The 18,921-nt window shown below is 37.9% G+C and overlaps 1 protein-coding gene across 1 annotated transcript in view; it reads left to right on the top strand.

Moving 5' to 3' along the window:
* The window catches only part of TRIQK (triple QxxK/R motif containing), a 61,001-nt gene that overhangs the window by 29,410 nt on the left and 12,670 nt on the right, over window positions 1–18,921 (top strand). The gene's annotated exons all lie outside the window — the stretch shown is intronic.

Below are 18,921 nucleotides of genomic sequence, written 5' to 3'. Positions count from 1 at the left end.
CCTGTCTCGTAGCAGCGCTAATTAACTTGGCCATGATGCTCTGTATTATGGCAATGAATCTCCTGCTTGCACCTTGGCAGTTCCCATCACAGGCAGAATGAGTCTGCAACTGTCAGTTTAGACCTGGCCTGAGAGACCTTCGATCATTGTAAACTGGAGAGCTGGAAGAAGTTTTAAGTTAAAGTAGAATGCAAGTGAGGCCTCCTAGGAGTTTTGCAGGCATTGAGTGGGTATGTGTAAGAATCATCTCTACAGGCTTCTGTTCTAATAGGTGAAGGGTCTGAGTTTGGGCCGGTGATTTGTGTCTGCACTTGTAGGTTAAAGCAAGTGTAGCACTGCTTTCTGACAGAGAGGTCAACTGGCATTGAATAACCTAGACCTACTATTAAACTCTTTTATCCCTAAAACCAAGCAGTTGCTTGCAAACTGCCTGTGGAAAATTGCTCCAGACAATTTTCAGTTCACTCTTGAGCCATGTGTAGAAAGTGTTTGGGAATAGGCTACAACTGTTGGGGACTTCTAATATATTGGTGCAAAGTGACCTTTAGCAACACCTACCTCTCTCTACTTGTTCACCATGTCGCAGTGTATAGTATACCATCCTCTTGAGTGGTGCAGCTGTCTGTGTGCCATTTTGATCCAGCTTGAAGTAAAAGATGTGCTGGGCATTTTGTGAATTGAATGAATGCCCTGATTTGCTTCATCATCAACCTGCATGTACAAACTGAGCTACTACACATCAAAGACAGGACAGCACACTGCAGGGACTGAAGTGTGTGGCTAAACTCAGGCCAACAAGTGCCATAAGCCAGTATTGCTGATCAACACATTGCAAAGCCAAGCTACACCTCAGCTGAGCCTAGGAAGAATCTTTATTCTGTAAAACATGCAGGTTGAACAGATTAGGAAGTGCAAGAAGGATTCGCTTCCTGTGTAGGTTTCCCTCAGCTTCTCAGAATCGGTTTTGATTTCAATTCAGTGGCCTCTGTAGGTCAGATGAGGCCTGCAGACTGAGTTACTTCATGAATAATAGCTACAATAGTTTTAATCCATGTATTTTTAGAGGTATTTTACACTGCCTGCAGTGAGCGATGATGTTGCCTTTGATACGTGTGGAAGGCACAACAAAACCTGAATGCAGTTCTTTTTTTGGCACAGCCTTCTCCTTTATGTTCGGGTATAGTACACTGGTATTTTGCCTACTGAACAGTGAAAAGAAATGGAGTGAAATGACTAGTGGGGTTATCCTTGAAGAAAATTCCCTGAAGAAAAGATAGACTGCAGTCCGCTCTGTCTTTTCTGGAATAGAAGAGGACTGTGCAAACTAGAATGAACTGCACAGGGAGAAACATTGAATAAATTGCAAACCAAATAGAACTGAAGGTACAATCCTTAACATACTTCACAGTGTGAAGTGTCTCAGAAAATCATCCTGTTAAGTACAATACCAGATGGAAACGATTGGTAGAGTTACAAGAAAATCAGACTTATGTCTGTAACACAGGAGGCTCCGTGTATCTTCATAGGTAACTTGGAAAACCATAGACCTCATAGCATATATATTCCATGGAAGAACTTCTGTCCAAATAGCTTGATGGAAGAAGGAAATATGAACCATTGTGTTTGTGTAGAGAAAAATTACCAAATTCTAATGAGTAATCATCATGAAAAGGACAAAGAGGGAAGTGCTTTCATGTATTCTTCAGAGAGGGAGAATAAAACATTTTGGCTATGACAAAAGCAGAAAAAATGTACCCCACAGAGAGTTGTCTTCCTCATCTTATTTCTGTCACTGATGCAAAAAGAGAAATTAAAAGCAGAGTTAAATGTTATGTTTTTTGCTTTATTCAGCTACCTTTCAGGTAATTTGTAGTCTGAAAAGAAACACTTCCTACAGTCAGGAGACCATGAGTAGGAAGGTTGGATTTTCTGGTGGTGGAAATTTGGGACAGGTATCACACTACTGAATTTAGCAGTTATTTCAGAGGCTTATCCTTGTAACTGGGAGCAAAATCCAATCCATAAGTGTGAAGTTGGAATGAATAACATTTAGATAGAAGAGCTAATTATGTTTCTTCACAATTTGTTGGTTGTCTATGATCAAAATAGTATCAAAGAACTACACACGTTGATGACCAGCTAGTTCACAACCAATGATGTCAATTCATCAGCTGGAAATCTTAGAGGAAAAGTCCCCTTGTTTCTGTTGATCACTTGTGGTCATGAAATAACTGTGTTTTATCCTTGCATGTATTTAAAGTAGTGATAAGAAATAATAGAGCCATTAAATAGGGCACTGGGGACAGTGAATTTGAAGTACTCAGTACTGCTTTGCTCATCCATGTTTAAGAAAGAGGAATTGAAAGAAAAGCTGAAAGAACTACTAGGGTGACCAAGAAGAGCCTTGTTTAGCACAACTGAACATGAATTAAGACAAATATGGTTCTTTTCGAATTTCCCAAGTTAACACTTGGGAAAGACAACAGTCCATGTATATCCAGTCTGTAACTGCATATAAATTGTCCACAGAGCAACATAACAGGAAAAAGAAGGCAGTTTCTGAAGAAAATAGGAGATTGAGCTTCTTGAGTAATGTCCTACTGATAGAACTAAAGACAAAAAACAACCCAAAAAACCCCAAATCCAAAGCTCTAACTTGTTTTCCAGCTGATCATAGAAAACAATCAGTTTTAAAGAAAACAGGATGATATATGTGCCTTCCCTAGGAGAGCACTGGATTTCAGTAGTTCACCAAGTCCTTCCTAGTCATATGTTCCATATGGACAAAGTTTCACTGTGAAGTGAAACAGCTCTCTGAGATATTTATAGCTAGAAAATGTATTTGGAAGGATTACCATAACTTTCTTACTGAAGTTTTACTTGTGGAAAAATTAATACTGAGTATTTTTACCAAAATCAAGATTTCAGGAGAACTGAAAACATAATCTTGAATTTCACAGGCTTTTTCCTTTTTGTTGGAAAGAATATGAAGTTTGTGCTGAAAATCCATGCTGAAAAGCAGAGATGAGGGGAAAAGGGGCACATTTTGATTAAACTTTGCTTTTCAGTGCCTGTGCTCTCAACACAGTGTGACAAAATTATCAAAACATTTCCACGGCATCATCTTTTTTAGTTTGTTTTGGGGATTTTTTAATAAATTGTTGAGTGTACGTTTGGTGTTACTGCTTTTTTTGTTCTTTTTGTTACCGAAGTCCAGTACTTAACAGTCTACTAGTAAATGTAATGTGCAGTTTCTCAGAGGATACCCAGTTGTATATCTTTGACAGGACTTTCATGTGTTACCCCTTGAGTCTAGCTGTTGCAGCATGTCCCACTGGTAGGAATAGGTTGTGACTCAGGCATTTTGTGATCAAAAAATCTCAATAGGAAACTAAAAAATGGTTCTGTAAAACTAAATTAAAACTTCTAGCAATTAGCACATCTCCAGGGAGGGATGGGAAAGAAAAATACATAGTGTCTGTAGGTTGACAAGGAACCTGGGAACATATTTCATTCAGTAAGTAAATAGGAAGAGTTTGGAAACAGTTTACAGCAGGTACCAAAGGTGGTAGAATAAGAGCGTGGTAATATGGTCTGTCTCCACCTATCTATTTATATATGCAAAATCAGTAATTTCCCAAGAATTATTTGAACCTAGCTTATCACATTTTGAAAGAAATTCATGCAGATGTGTAGAAGAAAGCATTACTGAAATCTTCACCATGGAATTGCTTGGATCTTGGAAGTGCACACCAGTATGGGGGACACTGAAAGGGCTTTGTTCTCAGTAAATCTTGGAATAGGTTGATATATTAGTTTAGAGTGGGTGTGGTGAGTTGACCTTGGCTGGATGCTGGGTGCCCACCCAGCCACTCTATCACTCCCCTTCCCAGCTGGACAGGGGAGACAGTAAGATCGAAAACAACTTGTGGGGTGGGATAAGGCAGTTTATTAAAGCAAAAGCAAAGCAAAAGCTTGGCGCATGCAAAGGAAAAGCGAAAGATAACAAGGTTTATTCTCTACTTCCCATCAGTAGCAACATCTGGCAACTTCCCAGGAAGAAGGGCTTCAGCGATGTGTAATGGTTCCTTATCATTCATTGGAGACAATGAATGCCTGCTTTCTTGCTCCTTTCCTTAGCTTTTATATCTGAGCTGACATCATATGGTATGGAATACCATATGGAATATCCCTTTGGTTAGTTTGTGTCAGCTTGGGTCCCGTCCCAGAAGGAGTGTTACAGCGCTGATGCTGTGTTCAGCAGTAGCCAAAACACTGGTGTGTTATCAACACCCTTCTAGCTACCAATGCAAAGCACAGCACTGTGAGGGCTGCTGTGGGGAAATGAGCTCCACCTTAGCCAGACCCAATACAGTGGGTTATAGCTGAGTAAACACCTGGAGTGGAAAGTGAGGAAGGCACACGTATTTCTGTGGATCATTGGTCACTAAGGTATCACATTCATGTATCAGCTAAGGCTGCTATTTGATCATGGCATGGGATGCTGGCCTCAGAGAAGAATGGGGTAACATTATTGCCATGCGTTGCCTCATCAAATCTCTGCACTTTTCCTAATCCAAAAGAAGGAAGACTGTTACCTAGGACTGCATGTTGGTGAATCGAAACTTGAATGTCTTGTCCAAGATCATACCCAAAACATGTGGCTGAGAGAGGAAAATATACTCTTGTCTTCATCTATTACCCCAACCATAAATCCATTTCTGATCTTCCACTGGTCCCTTGCCTCATTTATGACACATACAACTTGATTGATCTCTCTTACTGTCCATATTTACACAGCTCCTGAAAGAGGAAGGGGCTTCTGAGCAGCATACCTTATCATAAAATGATAAAAATACATAAAACTCTGTATTCTGGTATATATGTTAGAGCAGACAATTTTATTCCTTGACTTTTCAGTGCCTACCTTTGAACTTGCCAGTATCTGTACTAAAAACACAGGTGGGTGCCTAAAGACTCTTCTTATGGCATTTCTATGAAGAAAATAAAAACTAAAGCACCAGCACATCACCGAGTGAGTCCATTTGCTGCACTACAGCCTTTTTATCATAAGAAAAAAAATTACTGATGGCTTTAAACTGAAAGAGGCAGGTATAGATTAGATATTAGGAAGAAATTCTTCACTATGAGAGGGGTGAGACACTAAAACAAGTTCTCAGAGAAGCTGTGAGTGCCCCATCCCTGGAAGTGTTCAAGGCTAGGTTGAACGAAGCTTTGAGCAACCTGGTTGAATGCCCCTGCTCAAGGCAGGGGACATTGGAACTAGATGATCTGTAGGGTCCCTTCCAACTCAAACCATTCCATGCTTCCATGATTAAAACATGAACATTAAATTAGCATTGTAATTCAGCCGCACCTTTGGATTTTGCAGCAAAAGAACTTGATGTAAATTTCCACTGAGTGCATGTTTCACTCAAATGTTAGTTGCAGTAATACTGTTTTAATAATTTAGTCTCTTCTATTCTACATATGCAAAATCCCTTTGCTAAATTTTTAGAACCTGGCATAATGAGATTCACTGGCTTTTTCTTGGATCTAGGAAAAGCATGTCTGTCACAAGGACTGTGTTGTTACTGAAAGTGAAGTTGTGTCTCTTTTCTTCTGAGGAATGGAGCTGTAGAAAAACAGGCCATAGGGAGGGTGTGTGGCTTTTTGGTGGTGGTGTTCTGTGTTTCTATATCTATTTATCTATCTATGAAATGAGACATTCAGAAAAATTTTTCACTCCAAACATGAGACAAACTTCTTGTTGTGAGGAACTGAAAAATGACTGAAAAAACCCTGCGTTCTTCACTCTGCATGTTATGTTTAATAAATGTGTCCTTTCTGGTATGGTTAAAGAACAGAATCAATCAGATTGAGAAATGTCAATAGAGGACCATTCAGAGAGTTTACAAATAAACTCTGTCATCTGTGCTGAGCAATGCCTGTCCTGTCTGCTCGGAGCCCACCACCACGGGAGGTGGGGGGTTCTCTCTGCTGATGCTTCTCATCGGGACTGTCTCACAGGAGATGGAGTTGAACATCACTGTTGACACATCACTGATGTTCTGTGTCACATGCCAGACTACACTATGTGACCCTAGACAGAGGAACCTCTTCAAGGGAAGGTGGGGGATGGTACACAGGAGCTTTGTGATCAGAGCAATGTTCACATACAGTTTGTGAGGAACAAAGCACAGTTAAATTTTGTTTAATTCTTTTTAATTTTGTATGCTTTTAATTCCAGAAACTGAAATTGCATTGTCCATGGGTTTATAAATATTTAACACACATTTTTAATGAATAAGAAATTGACTGTAAGGGTCAGGAGCAAATTCAGTTACTTTTTCAGATACTTTTTTTAATTGTTTCTCATTATATTTGTAAATGTAATTTTAAAATCTTTAAGAAGAAATTAATATAGACCATCAGAGAATCATCTCTAATAGATAACATTTATTAGTGTTTTTCACTTCTATTGTACCATTAGACCAGGATTTCAAGAGTTTTTGATGAGTACCAAAATCTTACAAGGAAAAGAGATTTCCCAAGATCATGCAGTAATTTTGTGGAAGATTCAGGAATAGAAAACAGCTCCATGCTTTATCTGATCTAATCAAATAGTTTTCCAGATAGTCAACTATTTTCCTCAGCAGTCTCTCCATCTTTTGTATGTTTCCTACAAGAGGCAGCATACTGTGGAATAAAGATTTGGAAAAAATGATGCTGGGAGCAACCCTTGTTTCTTTGAATAAACTGCCCTAGTACATCACTTTTACTATTTAAATAGTTTATAATATAGTATGGTCAAAGTAAGGCTTACTGAAACCGACTGATTTTATCCATTAAAACATCAACAGAGCACTGATGCTGATGCAAATGGTGAAATAAAATCAAAAGGTCTCAGATAAACTCATTACCATCCCTGATGGCAGTTACTTGACAGATTTATATGCCTAAAGAGAAGGTGTGAAGTGAAGCCTAACTATTCTTCACGGTATTTTTTAAATTGCAGTATTTGTAAAGGATGCCAGACATTCACCTGTCAGGCAGTAAGTACAGTCCTGAAGTAAGGAGTAAGATGGCACTATTTTACTATGCACACACATGTAGTTCCTTTTCTGTGAGCTTTCAGAAAGGGAAAAGAAAAAGATGGAGTAGTATATCTGGAAAATTAAAAATAAATTTAAAAGTTAGACAGGCTCCTCTATCCTATTATCTTAACAGCGATCTCATCACTGACTGTAGCCCAGTTTGGCTCTTGAAAGTAAAATTGTGTCTTCTAATATGCCTTCAAGACGTTACTACACCTTTAGTTCTGAGGTCCATAAGCCATTACTCTGGGTGCTCATAAATATGCATTTCCTTTACACTTTTAAATAAGCTGTTATTGCTGTCATTCACTGCTAGTTAAGACCTGTCAGGTGGTGTTTCTGTGTAAGGAAAGAAGTTTAAATTATGAGCGAACTGAAGATATGTAGTTCTTAGGTGTGCTAAAATTATGAGTGAGTTGGAGAGATTATTCCTCACAAGTAATTTTAGGATCCCAAGGGATAATGGTGATGTATACAAGAGATGTTCCCTTCTTGGCTAATTCCATTAAAAGCCTCCGATTTCTGCTTTGCTGGAGTGAGACTCCAAAAATCTGCTTTTCCATCTTACATAATCACTTTCGCAGTATCCTGTGACATCCACCTCTGCTACGACTGTCAGTGCACTGACTTCTGGAGTGACAGTGATATATAGGTCTGACAAAGCATCCCTCGCAATGTTCTTCATTGAAGTAAGAACTGCAAATGCTGTCAGTATTACTGGAAGCCTTTTACTTAGGCAGAATTAATAAATTACAACTTGTATTTTGGGTCTTGTTATATACAGCTGGATCTTGTTATATACAGCTGGTCCAGAATGATATAACTAGTAGGAAATTGCTGCACCTTGGCAGCATTCAATTTATGTTCAATTCTGAGAAAAGTAATATCCACTGGATAAGACACTGGATCAGGAGATAAGGTATCCAGGATTGCAGTTGTGCCATAATTCTGGTGCCTGACTTCATGCAGATCTCCTCACTCAGATGTTTTCTCTTCCTTCCCAGACTTCTTCCTTTCCCTCTTTAAACACGGCTGTGATCATTCATAGGATGTCCCCTTCAGCTCTTGCAGCTTTTCCACTCCTAGGTGAACGACATGAATCCCATACTTGGACTAAATCGTAAATTTACTTTGTTCCCCACAAGTTCTAGCTTCAGTCCAGGCTTTGCTTGGTTCAGACCTGGGAAGCTTTTCTTTAGCACATTGTGACCGGTGGTGAATTAATGTAATCTTGGCAGCAAAAACTTAGGCTGATGTTAAAAGGGATTTCAGCTCAACAAAGCAATCATTAGAGAGGAGTGATTCTGGCTTCTCCTGAGCTCCGCTGTCTCTGAGACTCTGTCCCTGGTTCATCATGCAACTTTGTTTGCTGCAAGGCTTCATTTGTTTTTCGTAAAATCAGATAGATGATTTAATTCTAGGTGATGTTTTAATACTGTTCAAATGGTGCCATACTATGGAGTATGAGAACAAAAAACTGAAACTGATAGAAACAGATGTGATGTGGTATTTGCAGTGGAAGTCCTGTACTCTGTTTCATAGGGCCTCATCTATTCCCCAAGTTGCAAAGGTTTTCTGTGCCACCTCCAACCTCTCTGTTCCAATTGGGAAAAAGAAACCTGTGGGTGACAGGTTGTGTCCCTGCCTTCCTGGACTGGTTGTCGCCATCCCTCCTTTAAGCAAAGCCCCATAATAGAACGGTTGGTGAGGTCTGTGGCTCCTCCTGTGGTTGGGAGGGTGCTTGTGGAGAAGCAGGGACATGGGAGAAGGGATGACTCCAGATTCATGTGGTGCCACAGTCCCACTATGACATTCCCCCAGGGACAGGCCTCAGTCATCTAATAAGGTTGGACACATCAGGTAGTGTGATGTTAACTACAGCAGAGGGAGAGACATCTTCTCCTGAAACACCATGACTCTTTATCCAAAAGGTTTAATACTGTTGTTACAGTACTTGGTGATACTGTGGTGCTTGTTCAGCAACCACTGTTGTGAATGAGTTAGTGGTGTTTCCTGGCAGGACCACGATACACCCCAGAGTAAATTAGAAATCAAATTACTGGTGTTGAAAACATTTTTCATGCAAGGGGTGGTTTGATCCTGCTTAATAGCAGAGATGTGGTCTGGAAGAGTTTCTTCCTGGTTCAGATAGGCTGAGGCTGCTGAACAGGTTTTGTCTTCAGTGAGGAAAGAAGGAAGGTGGCATTGCTTTCCTTTTGATCGTGGTCTTAGAATAATTTACATGTGTGCTGACTTTTTCCTAAAAACATGCCCCAGTAGGGTATCCTTGACTTCTCCTGTGATTTCAGTTGCTCCTGTTCTGTTTAAAGTGAAAATAAAGTAATTAATATAAGACAATGACAGAAGTTCCTGGTTATGTAGTTGCAGAGATAAGAAGAACAAAGATGTTTTGTGGAACATCTGTTACATTGATATGTTTTATTATGGGAAATTCAATGGGATGACCTGGTCATCAATCTCTGTGTTTTCCTTTATTGTCTTTAAGTGTGCTTGGTGGAGAACTATTACTAGTATTTTCTTACCCTCCTGCCTAAGCACAGGCCAGCTTTTACTAGAGCTAACCTCTGGTATTTATAAAGCCAACATCACAATAACAAGCAAACAGATGGGACATATAATATTCATAAATTATTGAACACACCTTCCTCATCCTTCACAGTAAGCTCTTCAGGACAGGGGCAGTGTCTTGTAAGCACCTAGAGTACAAAAAGGAGGTAAAAACCAGCCAATGTGGTTTGTTACATCAGTTCTATTTTCTTCTCTGACAGAGTAGCAAACTTTCCATTGATGAAGAAGACGTACCATACAACTTGACCTTATCAGGGCTTTCTGACAATGTATTCTGGTAAACAAACTAGAGATGCATGAATATTAAACTACTGCAAGATAGGTACCAAAGTGTTATGAAAGCTATTCTCAGTAGTTACTAATGCATCCACAGTGGCCTGTCCTGGGCCCAATATTATTATTGCCACTGGGATAATGAAAAATTTTACCAGTATGAAAGGCGGTAAAGAGATGAGTTTAAAATTAAAATTCAAACTAAATTTGAGAAATCAGTGAAATGGCTTGGAAAAGTAGAATATAGTCCAACAGAAAAAGGGCAGAATTCTTAACTTTGGTATAAATATTCAACCTAGAAACTGAATATGGGTAAGAAATGCTTATGCAATAATCTTGGAGAAAGGGTTTGTAACAGTGAGTAGAGTCACAGGCAGACTATGATTGAATGTGCAAGAAAAGTGTGTACATAAAAGATACCAATATGGTCTATTTCCACTTTTTTGCAGCCAACAGTTAATAAAATCACTGTAAGGCAAATTGCAGCTGGGTGCAGCCTGTCTCAGAGAGGCAGAAAGACTCTTTGTGTGCTGTATGTCCCTCTTACCACACCTTATGCTGCCTTTTTCACACCTCTTATCATGAATGAAACAGTATGATAGTTTCTATTGTCCAAAAATTATCTAATCAAATGTTTGATCAAAATATGGCTTTTAATTGCAATGATGGTGGATACTTCTTAAAATCATAGGATGGTTTGGGTTAGAAGGGAACCTCGAGATCATCTAGTTCCAACTCCCTGCCATGGGCAGGGACACCTCTCACCAGGCCAGGTTGCTCAGAGCTCCATCCAACTTGGCCTTAAACACTGCCAGGGATGGGGCATCCACAGCTTCTCTGGGCCGCCCATTCCAGTGCCTCACCACCCTCACAGTAAAGAATTTTTTTGTAATATGCAATCTAAACCTACTCACTTTCATTTTGAAGCCATTCCCCCTTGTCCTGTCAATACATGCTCTCGTAAATAGTCTTTCCTAAGCAGTAGTATTTTTTTGTTTTCTTTTCTCATTTTCAGAATTAATACTAAAATATAGTTGCTTATATGAAAATGTAACTGCTAGTAGTTGTTCCATAGCAAAGTAATAAAAGTGTGTTCAAAACTAGGTGTGCACTTCAATGTATGTATATATTATGTAGGTGGAGAAGAAAGAAGTGAAACACCTACCCAGTGATCTGTTTCAAATTATTTGTATTAATTTATTTTTAAGAAAGGTATTTATTGTTTTCGTAGTTGTTTGTTTAAGTGGAAAATATTATGGAGATTGTTGGAAAAGTTACTTGAACTGCCATCGTGTGTGTGGAATCTACTCCTTTGGCATGGAGCCAGTACTTTTTAATGGCTGTAGGCATGCACCTGTTGGGCTTGAGCATAAGATTGCAACAGATAGTTTAGCACTGAAAGGCATGAGAAAGGACTGCCTATCAAATTATACCTAGTAAGCATCAATATTTTAGTACTCTTCTTCAGATCTTTTATTATAGTCTTGCAGTTGAGTATATTATACAGGTATTGAAAACAATTAAATTACCTGAATAATTAGTTTATTTAAAGTACTGATGTTATTTTTTGTTCTGTACATTATTGATAACCAGTTTCCTGAATTACTTTACTTAAATGCATATATCAATTTTTAAAATACTCCTTAAAAAAGTATCAGAAAAGGTGCTACTTTTAAATATGTTCTGAATTACTGATTACAGTGTATGCCTTTACACAAATTTTAAATGTAAAACATATTTTTTAATGAAATGCTGCTTTTCATGGCAACTCATAGCAAATTCTGAGGGATTTTCTGTTTACAGTTAGAATGTTATATTTAACAAATATTACCAGACTACTGGTTTGAAATGAGGGAAATATAGCAATAATTAAATGGGTATATTTTGGTTTATTAAGAATACATTGTATTCTGTGGTTTTTTAAATCTTGCATGCAGCATAAAATGAACTTATTTTAATGCATCCTTCTTGTTGGCTTAAAGCTGAAATATAGTTGCTTGAAAATTAATTTACCCCTCATGAATGACTGGTTGGATTATCTTTGTAGCATTAAATGTCAACCCTGTGCTCAGAGCACATTGTGTCTACGGTAAAAAGTTGTCCCTGAGCACTTAATGTTGTGTTAAATGATGATGTGTCCTTTGCAAATGTATTATTAGTGTCAAGCTGTTCTGTCTCTCAAGATTGAAAAATGGTCAGTGATTTGAGCTGCCATTAAACCTGAATAAAATAGAGAGGCTGTGGGGGGTTTTCATGCCTTTTCTGAGTACAGATATACTCTTGTGTGGATATAAGACAGATCAAAATCTTTCTGTTAACCTAAGACCCAAAAACTCCCTTTGGAATCACAGCAATTAAAAATAAGAAAATCTCACTTCCGCTTCTCAGGAAAAGAAAGCTCATTGAATGCATCTGTGTGACACTAATAGCACAAAAAACCAATAATAAATTCTTGAGAGCTTGGTCTTGTTTCTGTAGATGTAAGCTGGGGCAGTACTGCTTATTCTCAGATGTAGGTTATAAAACTGTTACCGATGTATGATTTTCTGACTGATTTTTAATGAAGTTAGGCCTGAAATTCCTCTGGAGTTTTGTTTTTCTGAGGTTCCTGAACATCTCAATAAATAGTTATTTCCAGTTTTAGAGTGTTATGAATGAGGCAGGCATGTTTAAGATGTGTTGTGTGTGAGTAGAGTTTCACAAAGTTTCACTGGATTGAAGTTCTGTTACTCAGTGAATATATAGTGACTGGTTTAAAGTCTCAAAGATCGTAGAGTCATATACTTACACATGCACCTTAGGAGCTAGGTGCCTAGGTACTTTTATGGATCTGGATGATATTACAAGGCACTTCAGAAAACACTTCCCATGCCAGACACCTAACTTGCTGGCATTTAGAAAGGCACTTAAAAGTTCTACTACTATGCATGAGCTCAGTTTTGAAGAGTCCCAGGGCACATAGGAAAAAAAAAATGCTTTTATTCCCTCCTACTAAAAAACAAATTATGTAAAGTTATGAAATTGTTGATAGTACAAATTTGAATTTTTAGTCCATTGACTTGCTGTTTACAGACACTACTGAATTCCACTGATGCACAATAGTTACATTAAGGTACTTCAGGCAATGGGATTTTATGGCTAAATTCTCCCTCAGTTTTCAGTCATTTAGCTGGTTCCAGGGAAGTGGTTCCTTAATGATTTGAAAAAGGCAAATGCCATGTTCATCTTCAAGAAAACTAGATGGAGGATATGATCATACTAGAGTGAGTCCAGTGAATGGTTGAAATGTCTATCTGGAGCACAGGATGTACAAGGAGAGGCTGAGAGAGCTGTCTTTTCAGCTTTTAGAGAAGGTTCAACTGAGATGTTACTGCTGTTGCAAATACTTAATAGGAGGCTGCTGACAGGGTGAAGCCTTAACTTTTCTCAAAGAGGTATAGTGGTAGGACAAGAGGCAAGTTAGAACATGGAAATCCCGCTAAGTAGGTGGAAAATTTTTTTACCAGGATGGTCAAGTGTTGGAAAAAGTTGCTCAGAGAGGTTGTGAAATCTCCACATTTGGAAATACTCAAAACTCAACTAGATAAGCTGAGCTAGACTAGCTCCCTTAGTAACTTGAGCTGACTTTCAGGTTGAATCCACTTTAGAAGTTGGCTCTGTTCTAAGCAGAGGGATGTACCATATGACCCCCAAAGACTGTAGCTTAAAGTGGGACCACAGCTGGTACACAGGAACAGTTCTGAAGAAGCAGTGTGCTAATTCTGGTATATCTTCACCACAGTGGCTCTGTAGTATGGACATAGGTAACTGGCTTGGGAACAACCACGTCATAGCTGAGCTATGTTCTGTGGGATTTTGCGTAGGGTTCTTGAAACCTTCACTAATTCATATCAATAATCATGATAAACACATTGATTTTGGTTTAACCAGGTATGTGATTTCACACTTCTAGTTTGACAGTAAAGCTTACCACAGTCTGCCTCTGATTTCTGATTAGCTGTGTATGCATTTTAGTATGGGTTTCAGCATCCGTTATATTAATGTACTTTAGTTTAAACTACTATTGGTGACTAAAATTTACCCAGTAGTTGTAGTTTTATTACATCTTAAACAATACTTTAACATATTAAATGGATTACTGCTCTATGGAAAATGTCTTACTAATGTTTTGATTATGACTTTAATACCAACATAGAAAGATTGAGGACAGCAGTTTGTTGGTGAAAGTGTTGAAAGCAATTTTAAATCTGTAATGTTGATTAGCAAATTTTACTATCTGTCAGGTTTTTTTGGCATGCTGTAAATAACTCATTTTCAAATTATTTGTCTGAGTAATTAAATTTAGATTGCACATTCCTCATTTCAAATATTTTGACTCTTATCTATTTGGTTTTCCATTGTGGCTTAATTGGTGTGGTCTATATAAATGGACAATAAATTTATATACCTTTGTTATAAAGATCAGTCATTGAATAGAACTTGGTATTCATCCCAGACAGAATTATGATTGAATGTATTTGCAAGATTAAAGCACTGAATTTACTTTTTTCTAATTAAAGGCAATTACAGATTTGCAGACACAAATAAAAGACAATGAATTGAGGAATAAGTGTAGGAGCAAGTCCATTTGCAGGTGAAAAGAAGTGCCTTTGAAGCAGAACCAGCTGTATTTTCACTGAAAGAATAACAGTTTAGGAAGCTTTTCTCCATGTGCTTGCTTGATAGCATAATGTACTCATAAGCAGCTTATGCAGTACAGTATTCAGAAAATAGCAGTGCATTAATTTTTAAAGTAGCAAATGCAGGCGAAGAGCAATGCTGCCACATGATGATAATGAAGGTGGATATTGTGAAGTCTGCTGAGAGAAAAGAAAGCAGGGAGCTCCTGAAATGTGAACATTTATAAAACAATAACTAGATATTCATATGATAATAAGCTTGGACAGCAGCATCAACAAAGGCCAAAGAAGCAGTCCTTTTTCTGCTTAAGCCTGATGAATTGAAAAGCAGAGAGACAGTCTTCAGTCTGTTATTCAATTCCAGTAATGAGCTATTGTTAGAATGAAAGAATTCTAGAAATATCTAGAAGGGTTGGAAATATAATGTTTTTTCTTGTGGAGTTATTCTACAAATTTGTTCAAGTTGTATCTTAAACAGCAACATCATTAAATACAATCTTAAATGTAGTCAGTTTTCTTAAATGTTGTTCTCAACATGCTGTATTCTCAGTTACCTGTATAACGGAGCTCAGTATATATGCAAAGTACAGTGTAATGCATACTACCTGGCAGTGTCACAGTATTTCTGTAGACTGAAAAAAAATTAACCCAGAACTTAATGAACTTGTCTAGCTCATACATATTATTTAGTTTAAGTTTTGCATTTATCATTGCGCCACTGGAGGTTTACTTAAAAAAGAATACTCAATATACAAGATCAGGTCATCTCTAATATGTATTAAAACTATTGAATAGAAGGTATATATGGGATCACAATTTCCCTTGTAAGCAGAGTTAAATAAAAAAATTCTTATGAAATCCATAGATTATTATTCCTAGTTACATGAAGAGAAGCAAACAAACTCATGGTGTATATTGTATGAATCCCTAATATTCGCCGTGAAGGAGACATCCTTTAGCATGTTTCACAATATAGCTGTGTTTAGTAGCTAAAAACTCTCTGTTTTCACCCTTATCTTCACCCTTTTCTAATCCTACAGCTAGTAGAATAGACTTCATTTCTACCTGTGGGAAGTTTTCCAAGCAGGATCTCTAAACAGGGCACAACTCAGTTCCAGTGCTACTGAGGTCACTTTGCCACCAAAGAAGTGGAAAAAACTGTGCAAGAAATATGGAAGGGAGGGGCGAGGTGCAAGGTGAGCTCTGGAGAGCCTCCAAAGGGCAAAGGGTACTTCAAACACTGAATGGAAAGGTGGATGATCTTTGCATCTGGTCTTGAGAGTACCTGGCAGGAGGCAAGATGAGCAGAGTGGTAATATCTGTAGTCAGTAAGAAAAGTTACCCTATCATGGACTATTTCTTTGGCCTTAAAAATGAAAAGGAAGTGATGGACTTGGAAAAAGAAAAAAGTGGCACATTTAAAAAAAAAAAAAAAGGAAAGAAATTGAGATAGTAAAAAAAAAAAGGAAAGCTGGCTTTCGAGTGATGACAATAACAACAATGAAAAGTAGAAGAGGAAAGAACTGTGCTTAAGTAATAAAAAAAGTAAGATTTTGTCTGGAAATTTTCCAATTCTATCTTTTGGCTTCTTCTTGTCTTCATATGTTCCCTCAGGAAAACTCAGTGTCTCAGATAGGCATTGGATAAAGCAGACAAATGGGGCTTTGTCTGATGAGTCCGTCTTAACTGGCTTTGGCAATCACTTCCAGGGAAGAAGAAATAGCTTAAGCTGATGACTCTGACAGATAAAAGTACAAGAAAGCTTGCAGGATAAATGAGATAAAAGTAGAAAACATTGAGAGTGTGAATATAAGTATTCCAACTGGTTGAATTTGCAAACCCAAAAGAGGGGAGGCTGTAGGAAGCCTGTATTATTTATTTCTGCTTATTTTCCAGGTGGCAATGATCAGTATTCACGTGGTAGGGGCTTTGCATTTCATAGTTCTTTATAGTCCTGTAGTGCAGATGTCTTTCCCAAGGCTTCAGAAAGTTCACATGTTTTAGGAGTCTTTTTGTACTGTTGATGAATCTGGTTTTCATTACAAAGAAGTCCACAGATGCCCTTTTTAAACTTTTGCATTTGGTGGACTCAGACCGTTTTCCTTACCATAGTTTGTTTGGTTTTGGTTTTTTTTTTTCCTTTTGGCTATCACATTTAGCAGTGTGAGTGGTAAATTAATGGCAGGTGCTTGGATTTGGAGAACTACCAGCATTAAAATAGCCTATTTGTTATATAGGGGGGTTGGTTGGTCATATCAGACTTAGTATAAATCTAGAAGTATTCTCTAGATAAGTAGAATCCAATTTTAGTTGTAGCCATGATACTGGAATAAACAGTAGCTGGGTGCCTGAAACCAAGGGAAAGAGCACCAATAAGTTTTCCCTTTCAATGAATAGATGTGGTCTTGCCAATAGATGTAACTCACAGACTGGGTCTCCTGTGCAAATATTTACCCCTGCTTTTGTCACCTTCAGACTTGAGCCTTGGAGAAGAGGAGGGAGAATGGGCAATGGTAGGAAGAGGAAGTGGGTTTCACTAGCTGACTTGTTTCCCACTGCTAATGGACCTTACAAAGCTTTCTAGTTTTCATTATCTGATGCCATTGTCACTGGAAGGGAAACCTCTGACTGCCCTAGTTCATTTACCCGAGATGGGAGCAAACCTGAATGATGAGAGCTGAGATTGAACTTAGCGCTTGTCAGTTATATACTTCTAAATGAATATATTTTTCATGCTTCAAACATCTCAGATTGATAAATTTCTATGGTTTGTTCACAAGTAAGTAAGAACAGCTGCACCACTTACAAAAGTTGGCTCCTAACAAACAAACAAAAAATTCAAGGCTTGGGTATATCTATGCCAAATTTCAGCCTGGAGTGTATTTTTAAGAGTTATAAACTCCTGCCATTTATAATGGAAATTCTGACAGGTCTTTAACTATTTCATAGCAGAAGCATGACTGCAGGACTTCAGGGAGAAGAAACATGTTCTGTGTCTGGCTGGCTTCATCTCATGACTTAACCATTATTGTGGTTACTGCAATTCTTTCCCTAACTGTTCAAAAAAATGTACTGTACTTCTTATGCATCCTATTATCAGATATCATATATATTCTGAAGAATAATGCTGTCCTGTCCTGCTAATGAGGTGCATTGACTGGATGAATATGTTGGAGCATCAGACATAAATCATCATTCTGTCATCTTTTCTTCACTATGTCCTCTAAGAAAGTTCCTTGGAGATATTCTGCATTTTTTTTTCCTAATACACATGGTTTCAGTTATTTTTCCTTTTGTCATTGAGTATTTTTAAGTTATTTTAAGTCTTTTATTAATAATACCTGGCCAAAGGATAATACGGAGACCTTCACCATATATAATCCCTAGGGTTGAGGAGAGATTATACAATGAAAGCAAATTTGTAATGCAAGTTCAGTATCCTACAGAGAGGATCTCTGTATTGAGTATGAGCAGAGTGATAGGAGGAGTAGACAAAGGCAGAAGTCTGTTTCTATGAATCCAGTATATCACTGGAGAAGACCTTTCCTTTCCAATCATGTTTCAGAATTTCATCACTGCTCTATAAAACCCCAGCTTTGAAGATAACCATAAAATAAGATTGCATTATTGGTTATGAATGTAAGATCACATCTCATTAGGCAAATAGGACACAGTTTTAGAGGAAAGGTTATTTGACTGTAACAGTAATGAAAGCTAATGTACAGATAGGTAAAATTAGTGATTTAAAAGTGGGAAGACATTCTGCTTTAAGCATTGTAGCCCAGCTTTGGAAATAGGCAAAAAGGACAAAAAGGCATGTACGCATTAGGAGGCAAAAACCGGAAAGGACTCTTTTGAAAAGCTCAGAGCTCTACCCCTCTGAGCAGTTTCTTCACTGATTCCTCTTTTCCTTCTCCTCCTTTTCTGACTGTATCTGTAACTTGGCTTCTGTTAAAGAAGCTACAGTTCTTTACAGAAGCTACATAGTAACAGTCCTTTCAAACAGCAGAAATATCCCTGACAGTTATCAAGTGTTTTATGCTTCATTATTAAGTTGAGATAAATGATTTATACCATTTCTAAATACTTGCATGACCTCCTCTAAACTCAGTTCATACAGACTCATGGTAATCAAGCACTTGGCTGCACTCTGTGGCTGCAAGAGATAGTCCCTCTAACTTCTAAAAAGTACATCTAGAAGTTTCTGTATAACATGTTTCTACAAGCAGATGATGTCGGGCAATGGTCTGCACTTACTTGGACTGACCTGCATATCTGTGAGT

Source organism: Manacus candei, unplaced genomic scaffold (assembly GCF_025592945.1).
Source record: "Manacus candei isolate 608988 ecotype Guabito, Panama unplaced genomic scaffold, ASM2559294v1 h1tg000019l, whole genome shotgun sequence".
Lineage (NCBI taxonomy): Eukaryota > Metazoa > Chordata > Aves > Passeriformes > Pipridae > Manacus > Manacus candei.
Note: the sequence above shows the minus strand (reverse complement) of the source record. Positions and strands in the feature narration are given on the sequence as shown.